Raw genomic sequence first — 14,872 nt, forward strand, 5'->3', positions numbered from 1 at the left:
ATTTAAAATACATAAACATCACAGTTAGGGAAAAAATCCTAACAGCCCCTATCAATCACTGTAATAACGTCTCCGTAGTACTGATATATTCTTCAATTATTAGTGGCACTGGAATAACACTATAATGAATTACCTCCCTTCCAAGGGACATATATATATAACCTTAAGAATAAAAAGAAATAGGCTTAAAGAAAACACTGTAATCCCAAGTTTTCATTAAGGCCACCAGGGGACAGTGTTCCCAACCTAAAAATCCAGCGTGATTCTTTTTGTAAAAGTAACCTATCCCTATTGCCACCCCTCAAAGTAATGGGGGTATGATCAATAAGGATAGCACGAATGCTTGCCACCCCATGCTTAGCTAACAGGCAGTGGCGAGCAAATGGCTGGTCACTAGAGCCCTTTTCGAATGCTTATTTAATTGCACTCCTGTGGAGTGCCATCCTTTCCCTAAATTGTCGTATGGTCTTGCCCACATAGGCAAGACCACACGGGCATGTGAGCAAATATATGACATGGGTAGTGGTGCACGTAAGGCGATGTCTAATGGGTATTTTCTGGCCTGTTTGCGGATGATTGAAAGTAGTACCTGTTTGCAAAGTATTGCAGGTAGCGCACCCAAGGCACCTATAACATCCCATTTTTGGTCTAAGAAAATGAGTTTGATCACATCTGGTCATATTAGTGACATCAAGACGAACCACATGATCCCCTATATTATTACCCCTAGTGTGACTAGGTAATAATCTGGTGTTAGATAAATTACTCAAGGCTGTCTCTGTTTGTATAATGGGCCACAATTGTTTGGCTTTGCTCACTGTACGTTTTGAACAAGTGGTAAATCTACTCACCCAAGGTAATCTGTCTACTTTAGTATTCTGACTAACTAAGGGTTCTAACAATTGCTGCCTAGGAATATGGAGAACTGCCGCAGATTTTTCCAGTTCCCTAATCGGGTACCCTCTTTGGGCAAACCTCAACAACATTTCATCGAGGGCCCTAATGGTGTCTTGAGGGTCTGACGTGATCCGCCGAACCCGCAAGAACTGCGAGTACGGCAAACCTTTCTTTAATGCAAGTGGATGAAAGCTTTGGTAGTTCAAAAAGGTATTCCTATCGGTGGTTTTAACAAATAGGGAAGTACTGAGCTGGCCAGAATTAAGGGTGATAGAAACATACAGATAATTAATCTGTTTATCATCAATCACATATGTGAATTTCACCACATGTTCTGTCGCGTTATGCTGATCCCATAACTTAATCAAATCTTCCCTAGGACCACTCCAACAGACTATAAGGTCGTCGATATAACGCCTATAGTAAATCACATGGGGACTAACTAGGGGATCAAGATAGAACATGGTATTCTCAAGATGGTACATAAATGCATTGGCGTACGATGGGGCCACTGCGGACCCCATCGCACACCCAGATATCTGTAAATGAAATACCCCATTAAACACAAAATAATTTCTTCTCAAAACCAGGCTCAACAGGTGTAAGAAAAAAGACAGTTCTGGGCCCTGGTATGAGGCATTGCCTTCAATGAGTGCTCTTACCGCCTCCACACCTGTATCATGTGGGATGCAGGTGTAGAGGCTGGTAACATCGGCACTACATAACAGGGTATCAGTGGGTACCGTTCCTAATTGCTGTAATTGCAGCAAAAGGGACGACGTATCCTTTAGAAAGGAGGGCAAAGCTTGAACACAGGGATTAAGATAGGCATCCAGGTAGACCGCAATAGGCTGATAAAGCGAGCCCCTCGCTGACACAATTGGACGACCCGGAGGATTCTCCAAGGTCTTATGCACCTTAGGCAAGGTATAAAAAAGCGGTGCTACCGGGAAGTCTACCATAAGGGCAGTACAAACTTCTTGTGATATAATACCCAAGCCACTAGACTCTCTTAGGTAAGTGTCCAGCTCTTGTTTATAATCCTTAGTGGGATCTTTCTTAAGGCATAAATATACAGAGGAATCACTCAACTGACGATAACATTCAGCTACATAGGCCCCAATATCTTGAACAACTATCGACCCCCCCTTATCCGCTTTACGAATTATGATGTCAGTTCTACTAGACAAATTTCTAAGCGTAGTGCGTTCTTCAAAGGTGAGATTAAAATGCACCGGCTCATTCATAGCTTGAATGCCTTCTCTCTCAACCATGCGGATAAATGTCCTGATGGACGAGTTCTGACTAAGGGGGTCAAATTGGGATCTAGGGGCTATTTTCAAGAGCTGTGTAGGTATTTCTGTAGAGGACACCTCCTGAGGTGTCTGCAGGGAGGCTCTACAGTTGAAGTATTCCTTACGCTTCAAAGTCCTATTAAGACGATAAATTTCGGCTTTCCATTCCAGTGGGTCTGGGATCGTAGTGGGGACAAAAGAGAGTCCCTTAGCTAAAAGTCCATATTCTTGATCAGTAGGAGGAGTTGATGAAACCACTTGGGACTGTCCTAAAGGGACCACTCTCTCTGTCGATGTTGATGGTGCTGAGGTCACATCAGAGTCACTGGCAGAACTACCCAACCAAGGGTAAACCTGCCTTTGTGCATAGTCTCTTTGGACTTTAGCAAGTTTGTCCTTTTTAAACCGTATGAGATCTTGAGTCCACCCGGGAATTGAATTTGGTTAAAGAGCAGATCCAATCCTTTGAGCAGCAACACAAAACCAATATATGTGCGGACACGCAGGCTGATTGGATGAATAAATTCAATACCCAGATTGAAAAATACCATCAAGATCTCATACGGTTTAAAAAGGACAAACTTGCTAAAGTCCAAAGAGACTATGCACAAAGGCAGGTTTACCCTTGGTTGGGTAGTTCAAGACCAAATCAACCGCAGAACCCATCCAGACGCCGACAGCAAAACTGGCGACGCAGGGATCAACCTGGCATGTCGTCTTCTGCCAGTGACTCTGATGTGACCTCAGCACCATCAACATCGACAGAGAGAGTGGTCCCTTTAGGACAGTCCCAAGTGGATGCTCAAGGACATCCCAATCGCAATCCCACAAGCGGCCGCGGCAGAGGACGAGGAGGTCCAAATAAAATCAAAGGATCATACGAGCTAAGACCGCCACGTCATTAAAAGAACTTGTATTTAATCTTTCATCAATTCCTCTTACTGATCAAGAATATGGACTTTTAGCTAAGGGACTCTCTTTTGTCCCCACTACGATCCCAGACCCACTGGAATGGAAAGCCGAAATTTATCGTCTTAATAGGACTTTGAAGCGTAAGGAATACTTCAACTGTAGAGCCTCCCTGCAGACACCTCAGGAGGTGTCCTCTACAGAAATACCTACACAGCTCTTGAAAATAGCCCCTAGATCCCAATTTGACCCCCTTAGTCAGAACTCGTCCATCAGGACATTTATCCGCATGGTTGAGAGAGAAGGCATTCAAGCTATGAATGAGCCGGTGCATTTTAATCTCACCTTTGAAGAACGCACTACGCTTAGAAATTTGTCTAGTAGAACTGACATCATAATTCGTAAAGCGGATAAGGGGGGGTCGATAGTTGTTCAAGATATTGGGGCCTATGTAGCTGAATGTGATCGTCAGTTGAGTGATTCCTCTGTATATTTATGCCTTAAGAAAGATCCCACTAAGGATTATAAACAAGAGCTGGACACTTACCTAAGAGAGTCTAGTGGCTTGGGTATTATATCACAAGAAGTTTGTACTGCCCTTATGGTAGACTTCCCGGTAGCACCGCTTTTTTATACCTTGCCTAAGGTGCATAAGACCTTGGAGAATCCTCCGGGTCGTCCAATTGTGTCAGCGAGGGGCTCGCTTTATCAGCCTATTGCGGTCTACCTGGATGCCTATCTTAATCCCTGTGTTCAAGCTTTGCCCTCTTTTCTAAAGGATACGTCGTCCCTTTTGCTGCAATTACAGCAATTAGGAACGGTACCCACTGATACCCTGTTATGTAGTGCCGATGTTACCAGCCTCTACACCTGCATCCCACATGATGCAGGTGTGGAGGCGGTAAGAGCACTCATTGAAGGCAATGCCTCATACCAGGGCCCAGAACTGTCTTTTTTCTTACACCTGTTGAGCCTGGTTTTGAGAAGAAATTATTTTGTGTTTAATGGGGTATTTCATTTACAGATATCTGGGTGTGCGATGGGGTCCGCAGTGGCCCCATCGTACGCCAATGCATTTATGTACCATCTTGAGAATACCATGTTCCATCTTGATCCCCTAGTTAGTCCCCATGTGATTTACTATAGGCGTTATATCGACGACCTTATAGTCTGTTGGAGTGGTCCTAGGGAAGATTTGATTAAGTTATGGGATCAGCATAACGCGACAGAACATGTGGTGAAATTCACATATGTGATTGATGATAAACAGATTAATTATCTGGATGTTTCTATCACCCTTAATTCTGGCCAGCTCAGTACTTCCCTATTTGTTAAAACCACCGATAGGAATACCTTTTTGAACTACCAAAGCTTTCATCCACTTGCATTAAAGAAAGGTTTGCCGTACTCGCAGTTCTTGCGGGTTCGGCGGATCACGTCAGACCCTCAAGACACCATTAGGGCCCCCGATGAAATATTGTTGAGGTTTGCCCAAAGAGGGTACCCGATTAGGGAACTGGAAAAATCCAAGGAGGCAGTTCTCCATATTCCTAGGCAGCAATTGTTAGAACCCAGAGTTAGTCAGAATACTAAAGTAGACAGATTACCTTGGGTGAGTAGATTTACCACTTGTTCAAAACGGACAGTGAGCAAAGCCAAACAATTGTGGCCCATTATACAAACAGAGACAGCCTTGAGTAATTTATCTAACACCAGATTATTACCTAGTCACACTAGGGGTAATAATATAGGGGATCATGTGGTTCGTCTTGATGTCACTAATATGATCAGATGTGATCAAACTCATTTTCTTAGACCAAAAATGGGATGTTATAGGTGCCTTGGGTGCGCTACCTGCAATACTTTGCAAACAGGTACTACTTTCAATCATCCGCAAACAGGCCAGAAAATACCCATTAGACATCGCCTTACGTGCACCACTACCCATGTCATATATTTGCTCACATGCCCGTGTGGTCTTGCCTATGTGGGCAAGACCATACGACAATTTAGGGAAAGGATGGCACTCCACAGGAGTGCAATTAAAAAAGCATTCGAAAAGGGCTCTAGTGACCAGCCATTTGCTCGCCACTGCCTGTTAGCTAAGCATGGGGTGGCAAGCATTCGTGCTATCCTTATTGATCATACCCCCATTACTTTGAGGGGTGGCAATAGGGATAGGTTACTTTTACAAAAAGAATCACGCTGGATTTTTAGGTTGGGAACACTGTCCCCTGGTGGCCTTAATGAAAACTTGGGATTACAGTGTTTTCTTTAAGCCTATTTCTTTTTATTCTTAAGGTTATATATATATGTCCCTTGGAAGGGAGGTAATTCATTATAGTGTTATTCCAGTGCCACTAATAATTGAAGAATATATCAGTACTACGGAGACGTTATTACAGTGATTGATAGGGGCTGTTAGGATTTTTTCCCTAACTGTGATGTTTATGTATTTTAAATGTGCTGTTTTATGTTTCACATGTGTATGTTTTTCTCATGTTTTTTTCAGGTTCTATCGTTCTGTGGGAGCCTGTAATTATGTTTTGTCTGTTGTCATGACGATCTCCCTGTCCCGCGGCGCACCGTGACGTCATAGCCCGGTGACACGGAAGTGAACAGCGTGTGCAGGCGGGCGGTAGCGCCGTGAGGACAGGTGAGTACAATTCCCGCACTGATGTCTTTTTCTGTTTGGTATATAAACTGTGTATATGTGGTTTTTCACTGTTGTCTAGCCCTGAGGACGGGGAGTTTCCCCGAAACATGTAGGCAAATAAAGGGACACTGTTTTGCATCTACTAGCCTGCTTGAGTGCCACCGATTTCTTCATCCTATATATATATATATATATACTCACAGTGTCGGACTGGGGCATGTAGGGCCCACCGAAGGAATGCAGTGGTAGGCGCCCCTGTTTAGGGGTGTGGCCAGCCACCACATTGGTTTGACTAACCATTAGAGAGTGCAAGGTCTGGGCCCCTTCATAAATATATACAGTCAATTCATCTGCTGCATGCATAATGTACCAGATTAATAACAGCAATGCCCTGTAGAAAAAACACCATAGTCCTGTGCAGTATAAGGTAACATATGTATAATGTATAATTCAAGTGCACAGTCTGGAACCTGACCCTTAGAGGAGTGGTTTCCCCTGTACCCCTGTGGGCCAGTCCAAGCCTGTATACTCAGCAGCGGATCTTGCTACGGGCACGCAGGATTTTTGCCCGGGGTGCCGCTTTCCGGAGGGCGCCGCCGCCGTAGCAAGATCCGCTACTGGTGCCCCCCCCATTCTTGGTAGATGCGGTGGGCGATGAAGTCATTGCACACTGCACGGCATTGTGAGAGCGGCACATAGACACTAGGGGTTATGATTGACCTCTAGTCTCTATGCGGTGCTATGGGAGAGACGTCATGACATCTCTCCCATAGATCAGAGGAGCGGAGCTGGCGGCCGGAGACGGAGGGCAGCAGCGGTCGGGAATCAGGAGCAGGGATGGTGAGCATTAATTAATTTATTTTTTATTTTTGTAAGCGGCACAACTCTACTGGGGGCACAAACAAGGGCACAACTCTACTGGGGGCACAGACAAGGGCACAACTCTACTGGGGGCACAAGCGGGGGCACACCTCTACAGGGGGCATAATTGACCATGCCCCTTTTTGAAGCCACGCCCCTATTTTCACCAGAGGCGCCACAAGGGCTAGAACCGGCCCTGTATATTCTAGCTGGAGTACCCGGCGTTGCCCGGGATATTCAGAATGTCTGTTTCCAAAAATAACTTTAAATATTAAACACACAGTATAAATAACATTGTACATAGCTGGATACCCATGCTTTGCTATGGGATGGGGATGGTAAATTAGAATGATAGCTGTTTGTTAATTTACGTTGGTTGGAGATCTAGTATATATAGGCATATCTTGTTTCCCTGACGCACTTTGTGTAGTGGCCAGACCCCTTTTTGTTCCCCCAAGGGACCCTGCTCTTCCCACTATACAACTCTCAGTCTGTGGCTTCCTGCTGCCTCCATTCCCCTCCTCACATCATGTCAGTGCCCCTGTGAAATTATCGATTTATTTACAGTTTCTTATATAGCGCAGCACATTATGTATCTCCTGATATACTCTGTGCTGCTGGGGTACCGTGCTACTTCCATTATATAACTCTCAGTGTGTGGGTTTGTGCTACCTGCATTCCCCTCCTCACATCATGTCACTGCCACTGTCACATGCAGCCGTCATCACTGACATATCATGCATGTTCTGAAATAGTCTGTGCTGTTGGCCCACCCCTAGAGGTACTAGTGGTGTGTTACCCCCAGTGTTTGCTCCCAGAGTGTAAAGGCCCGTACACACTGGTCGATGTATCGGCCGTTCTCTTGAACAGCCAGTGTGTACGGGCGATACGTCTGTGAACTCCGTCGTTCACAGACGTATCGTGTCGGCCGCGCAGCACAGCCGACAGCCAATATATCTAACGATATATTGGCCCGTCGCTGTGTGTGTACGGGGCGGTCGTCCGACCGCCCGTACACATGCTGCGGCGGCCGGCGGTGATTGACAGGTGAACTGGGCGGGCGTGAGCAGTTCATGACGTCAGTCCCCCGACGGATCGGGCTGTGTGTATGCACAGCACACTGCCCGATGCGTACATAGATATATCTGCAGATCAATTGATCTGCAGATATATCTAATAGTGTGTACCCACCTTAAGTCATATGTGTAGCAAGTTTGATGTAATTTGCTTCAGGCATTCCATACTTATGCTGTCAGCTGAAAAACTCTGTGCTGCTGCCTCACCCCTAGGGGTGCTAGGGGTGTCTTACCCCCACAGTGTTTGTTCCCAGCTTGGAAGTCATATGTGTACCAAGTTTGTTGTAAATTGGTCCATGCATTCGGGAGCTATGCTGTCTCCTGCAATACTCTGTGCTGCTGTCCCACCCCTTTCATACAAAAAAAAAAAAAAGAAGAAAAGCAATAACGGTTCTACCTGCCAACTGTAGAATGTGCAACGTTTAATTATAAAGTGGGCGTTTCTGGTCAGATTGGGGTGATGTAAATAATAATACAACTAATGATGATTAATGCATAGCGCCCAAAAAGTCCTGATTTTCTGATGAATTTCGGCGCTTCATATTGTACTAATCTACAGTTAGATTATCCAAGCACTGGAATCGCAGACACATTTCTCACGTTTGTATAGCCACCCTCACTGCACTTGCATGTACAGTATGTGCCCTGCCTGCAGCGCACTGCAGCAGCAATAGCTACACAGTCAGGTAGTTTCCGAGTGCCAGACGGTCACATGACTTCCAGGAAAGTCTGCAGTTCTAAGCATCAGTGACCCCCAGCTCATAAGGCAGAGAAACCGCCCATACTGACGTGGTGGAAGCCAATTGGCTACACACTGAAAGCTGTCACATTACAGGGCTGGACTAGCTGGGTACATTAATGACATGCCATGCTTTCACCACTGTGACACAGAGACACAAGTAAACCTGAGAGTTTGCAGAAGCTTTAATATCCAGAGCCAAGCCAAAAAAAAGGTAATGCACAAGAAACGCAAAGTGAATGCATAGGGAATGCAAGAGTAATGCACAGGGGATGCACAGGGAATGCAGTGTAATGCATAGGGGATGCACAGGGAATGCAGTGTAATGCATAGGCACTGCACAGAGAATGCAAGAGTAATGCATAGGCAATACACAGGTATTTGCACAAGCAGTGCTAGTGAATGCATAGGCTGTAAGAGACAGCTCAGTATCTGCATGGGTGCATGTGCCCATAGCTGCCCTGGGATTGTTATGTGAGAACTACTTTTCAATGGTTTTAGTTATTGAAATCCTTTAGCGAGGCTTTAGCAATAGTCATACAGTACTCTGTTATATAGATCAGTGTTGATTGAGCGCAGGTATATGATGTTTGCAGACGTCAGCTAGAGATGCCATGTTATATGTACAGATAAATGAGAGTCTTCAGTTATCCAGACATTAGTGGCTTTAGTGATGCATCCCATCCGCTCCTGGAAGCACTGCACTCACTGTACCATATGTGATATCTGGCATTAGACGACGAATGCCATTCTGACAACTCACAGTACAAACTGTCATTCTGTCCATTGTGGATGATACTGTTGTTCCAAAACTGCGTCTGCTGCACCCGATAAGAATGTACTGTGTTATGGGATACTTTCACTGTAACATTGCCTGGTGGAAATAAGTACTGTACACATACTTTACGTGGGAGTAAGGTATATAAACTATTCACATAGTCTACCTTTCACTGCTGAGGATATGTATAATGCCCAAAATAGTGAGCTATTGGTTTGCGTGTTATTGCTGCCCAATGGGCTGTAGTATAGAGGTTTGTTTGTTTTGTTTGTTTGTTTGTTTTTAACCAAAATGCGGATATGTCTCACCAAGATCCCCTTCTACCCTCTTGTTATGTAGATAGGAAGCCTGGCTGGAGAAAGTGCTGATAAGTTCTTTCTTGAATACAGTCTGTGATTTACAGAATGCAAACATTCCTACATTCCTCTGTGCTGAGGGACAGCCCCCATGCTATTCTTTCTTTTCTTTTCTTTTCCATTGTTGTTGTTTTTTTATTGTTATAATAGAGACATTTTCTAAAATATACTTTTTGAAAAACACTATTTGGTTCTAAATGTATCCATATCAATTCTTTTGGGTGTTTTAAAATACAGTAGTTTTGTTTATGTGTGTAAGAATGTTTTTTTCCTTATCTTTGTGTAGAAAGAGTAGTGTGTGTGTGTGTGTGTGTGTGTGTGTGTGTGTGTGTGTGTGTGTGTGTGTGTGTGTGTGTGTGTGTGTGTGTGTTTAGCTATGGAACGCAAGCACATGGCAAAGGAGTGGACTGGAGATTATTCCTTCTTAAGAAGCCCAGAGTACTTTTTTTGTTTGTTTTTTTGTATTCTTTAACAACCAATCAATCAGTTGACTTCTTTGATAACACTGCCCACTCTCCAGTGGCATAGCAATAGAGGTATCAACAGCACTGACACTGTGCTCTGCTGGCTCAGCTATCATTGCTGGACCTAGGGCTGTGAGAGAGGGCACCCACCAGTGAGACTTTCTAAACTGGGTGCATTAGGCTATGACATCATTATACATGGAAGGTGTCAATTCATTAGGCTACATTACCTTGATCTATGGCTGTGCACATATTTATGGTACCATCTACTTTGCTGATTTTCCTGTGTAACTCCATAGGCAGCAAGGAAAAAAAAAACTATGGATATGGATGTGACAATGTGTGTAATAATGTATGTGTCTATCTATCTATCTATCTATCTATCTATCTATCTATCTATCTATCTATCTATCTATCTATCCATCCATCTATCCATCCATATATAGTCTACTCTACACACATACACAAAGAATTTATGTGAGACTCCAGAATCTTGCCCCCTTCTAGCGGGTTGACGGATGTATTACACACTGGCCCCCACTGCTCAATGGAATAGTTGGGGGGCAGGGTGGATGTGGCCATGGCTGCTGTGCCATGTGCCCCCCCCCCCTTCCCCCCACCATGTTATTTTAATTATAAAGTATGTTACAAATACTGATTTCTGAGTATCCTATATTTGCTATGGCTAGAAATAATGTATGTCCCCTAAATGCTTGCATAAACCAGTAGGTTTGGGGGCTGCATCAGGGTCTATAGATACACAACTGTCACACACAAGATGGTATTTGTGCCTATTTTACCCAGTCTGGCCAATGTCACCACATCACTTCTGCATAATTTACTATGCAATATTTTGTTCTATATTCCACGGTGTATACTCTTCTCCCCTCGTTACTGATACACTTCCGATACAATAGCAAAGAAGTAAACTCTGCATGATTCAAGATATCTCTCAGGCAGTAATAGCAAAAACTGCTGCTATGGTTATAAGGGTAAATGTAATTATAGCTGCTAGTGACATAGTGGCTCATCTATACGTGCATACTGTTTTCTTAGTACCTATATGTGCATGCTATCTTCCTAGTACCTATATGTGCATGCTGTTTTCCTAGTACCTATATGTGCATGCTGTTTTCCAAGTACCTATATGTGCATGCTGTTTCCTAGTACCTATATGTGCATGCTGTTTTCCTAGTACCTATATGTGCATGCTGTCTTCCTAGTATCTATATGTGCATGCTCTCTTCCTAGTACCTATATGTGCATGCTGTCTTCCTAGTATCTATATGTGCATGCTGTCTTCCTAGTACCTATATGTGCATGCTGTCTTCCTAGTATCTATATGTGCATGCTGTCTTCCTAGTACCTATATGTGCATGCAGTTTTCCTAGTACCTATATGTGCATGCTATCTTCCTAGTACCTATATGTGCATGCTGTTTTCCTAGTACCTATATGTGCATGCTGTTTTCCTAGTACCTATATGTGCATGCTGTTTTCCTAGTACCTATATGTGCATGCTGTCTTCCTAGTATCTATATGTGCATGCTGTCTCCCTAGTACCTATATGTGCATGCTGTCTTCCTAGTATCTATATGTGCATGCTGTCTTCCTAGTACCTATATGTGCATGCTGTCTTCCTAGTATCTACTGTATATGTGCATGCTGTCTTCCTAGTATCTATATGTGCATGCTGTCTTCCTAGTACCTATATGTGCATGCTGTTTTCCTAGTACCTATATGTGCATGCTGTCTTCCTAGTACCTATATGTGCATGCTGTCTTCCTAGTATCTATATGTGCATGCTGTCTTCCTAGTACCTATATGTGCATGCTGTCTTCCTAGTATCTACTGTATATGTGCATGCTGTCTTCCTAGTATCTATATGTGCATGCTGTCTTCCTAGTACCTATATGTGCATGCTGTCTTCCTAGTACCTATATGTGCATGCTGTCTTCCTAGTATCTACTGTATATGTGCATGCTGTCTTCCTAGTATCTATATGTGCATGCTGTCTTCCTAGTACCCATATGTGCATGCTGTCTTCCTAGTACCCATATGTGCATGCTGTCTTCCTAGTAACTATATGTGCATGCTGTTTCCTAGTACCTATATGTGCATGCTGTTTTCCTAGTACCTATATGTGCATGCTGTCTTCCTAGTATCTACTGTATATGTGCATGCTGTCTTCCTAGTATCTATATGTGCATGCTGTCTTCCTAGTACCTATATGTGCATGCTGTCTTCCTAGTACCCATATGTGCATGCTGTCTTCCTAGTACCTATATGTGCATGCTGTCTTCCTAGTATCTACTGTATATGTGCATGCTGTCTTCCTAGTATCTATATGTGCATGCTGTCTTCCTAGTACCTATATGTGCATGCTGTCTTCCTAGTACCCATATGTGCATGCTGTCTTCCTAGTACCTATATGTGCATGCTGTCTTCCTAGTATCTATATGTGCATGCTCTCTTCATAGTACCTATATGTGCATGCTGTCTTCCTAGTATCTATATGTGCATGCTGTCTTCCTAGTACCTATATGTGCATGCTGTCTTCCTAGTATCTACTGTATATGTGCATGCTGTCTTCCTAGTATCTATATGTGCATGCTGTCTTCCTAGTACCTATATGTGCATGCTGTTTTCATAGTACCTATATGTGCATGCTGTCTTCCTAGTACCTATATGTGCATGCTGTCTTCCTAGTATCTATATGTGCATGCTGTCTTCCTAGTACCTATATGTGCATGCTGTCTTCCTAGTACCCATATGTGCATGCTGTCTTCCTAGTATCTATATGTGCATGCTCTCTTCCTAGTACCTATATGTGCATGCTGTCTTCCTAGTATCTATATGTGCATGCTGTCTTCCTAGTACCTATATGTGCATGCTGTCTTCCTAGTATCTACTGTATATGTGCATGCTGTCTTCCTAGTATCTATATGTGCATGCTGTCTTCCTAGTACCTATATGTGCATGCTGTTTTCATAGTACCTATATGTGCATGCTGTCTTCCTAGTACCTATATGTGCATGCTGTCTTCCTAGTATCTATATGTGCATGCTGTCTTCCTAGTACCTATATGTGCATGCTGTCTTCCTAGTACCCATATGTGCATGCTGTCTTCCTAGTACCTATATGTGCATGCTGTTTTCCTAGTACCTATATGTGCATGCTGTCTTCCTAGTAACTATATGTGCATGCTGTCTTCCTAGTTCTGTGTTTCCTCCTTTTGTTTTTGTTTGCTGACCCTTTTTTTTTTTTGACAGCTTTGCGAGTGCTTAAGATATAAGAGGGGGGTGGGGTCATGCACTGCTTGTGAGCAAATCGTTAGTCACCGTATTTGATGTTCACTTACAATCAGAATTGGCAAGGGAGGGTGCAAAACTTCTCCAACTGAACTTACCTGTGCTCATTGTATTCCACGCCAACCATCCTCTTTTCTCTGACGTCCTAGTGGATGCTGGGAACTCCGTAAGGACCATGGGGAATAGCGGCTCCGCAGGAGTCTGGGCACAACTAAAAGAAAGCTTTTAGACTACCTGGTGTGCACTGGCTCCTCCCACTATGACCCTCCTCCAAGCCTCAGTTAGATTTTTGTGCCCGGCCGAGCTGGATGCACACTAGGGGCTCTCCTGAGCTCTTAGAAAGAAAGTATAATTTAGGTTTTTTATTTTACAGTGAGACCTGCTGGCAACAGGCTCACTGCAATGAGGGACTAAGGGGAAAAGAAGCGAACCTACCTGCTTGCAGCTAGCTTGGGCTTCTTAGGCTACTGGACACCATTAGCTCCAGAGGGATCGACCGCATGGAACTGGACTTGGTGTTCGGTCCCGGAGCCGCGCCGCCGTCCCCCTTACAGAGCCAGAAGAAGTCCGGAAAATCGGCGGCATGAAGACTTCTGTCTTCACCAAGGTAGCGCACAGCACTGCAGCTGTGCGCCATTGCTCCTCATACACACTTCACACTCCGGTCACTGAGGGTGCAGGGCGCTGGGGGGGGGGGGGGGGCGCCCTGAGCAGCAACAAAAACACCTTGGCTGGCAAAACAATCACAATATATAGCCCCAGAGGCTATATATGTGATAATTACCCCTGCCAGAATCCTTAAAAAAGCGGAAGAAAAGTCCGCGAAAAAGGGGCGGAGCTATCTCCCTCAACACACTGGCGCCATTTCTCCCTCACAGCTCCGCTGGAAGGAAGCTCCCTGGCTCTCCCCTGCAGTCTACACTACAGAAAAGGGTAAAAAAGAGAGGGGGGGCACTAAATTTAGGCGCAGTAAATATTATAGCAGCTATAGGGGACATAATTCAGTTAGTCCCTGCATTATATAGCGCTCTGGTGTGTGCTGGCATACTCTCTCTCTGTCTCCCCAAAGGGCTTCTGTGGGGTCCTGTCCTCTGTTAGAGCATTCCCGGTGTGTGTGCAGTGTGTCGGTACGGCTGTGTCGACATGTTTGATGAGGAAAATTATGTGGAGGCGGAGCAGATGCCTATAGAAGTGATGTCACCCCCTGCGGGGCAGACACCTGAGTGGATGGTTTTATGGAAGGAATTACGTGCAAGTGTCGACTTCTTACACAAAAAATTTGACGACATGCCAAATGCGGGACAGCCGGCTTCTCAGCTCGTGCCTGCCCAGGTGTCTCAAAGGCCATCAGGGGCTCTAAAACGCCCGCTACCTCAGATGGCAGACACAGATGTCGACACGGATACTGATACCAGTGTCGACGACGATGAGTCAAATCTAATGTCCACTAGGGCCATTCGTTGCATGATTGAGGCAATGAAGGAGGTATTACACATTTCGGATATAAACCCAGGTACCACTAAAAAGGGTA

The 14,872-nt window shown here is 44.5% G+C and overlaps 1 protein-coding gene and 1 long non-coding RNA gene across 6 annotated transcripts in view; one reads left to right on the forward strand and one right to left on the reverse strand.

Annotated features, from left to right (window-relative positions):
• The window catches only part of LOC134969087 (uncharacterized), a 101,358-nt gene that overhangs the window by 19,004 nt on the left and 67,482 nt on the right, over nucleotides 1-14,872 (reverse strand). The window lies entirely within an intron of this gene.
• The window catches only part of IRF7 (interferon regulatory factor 7), an 82,279-nt gene continuing 75,962 nt past the window's right edge, over nucleotides 8,556-14,872 (forward strand). The window contains exon 1 of the mRNA XM_063944790.1: nucleotides 8,556-8,647. The gene's annotated coding sequence lies outside the window, so the exon portion shown is untranslated. The remainder of the gene's footprint in view (nucleotides 8,648-14,872) is intronic.

The sequence above is a fragment of the Pseudophryne corroboree genome, chromosome 11, assembly GCF_028390025.1.
Source record: "Pseudophryne corroboree isolate aPseCor3 chromosome 11, aPseCor3.hap2, whole genome shotgun sequence".
NCBI classification, from domain to species: Eukaryota; Metazoa; Chordata; class Amphibia; order Anura; family Myobatrachidae; genus Pseudophryne; species Pseudophryne corroboree.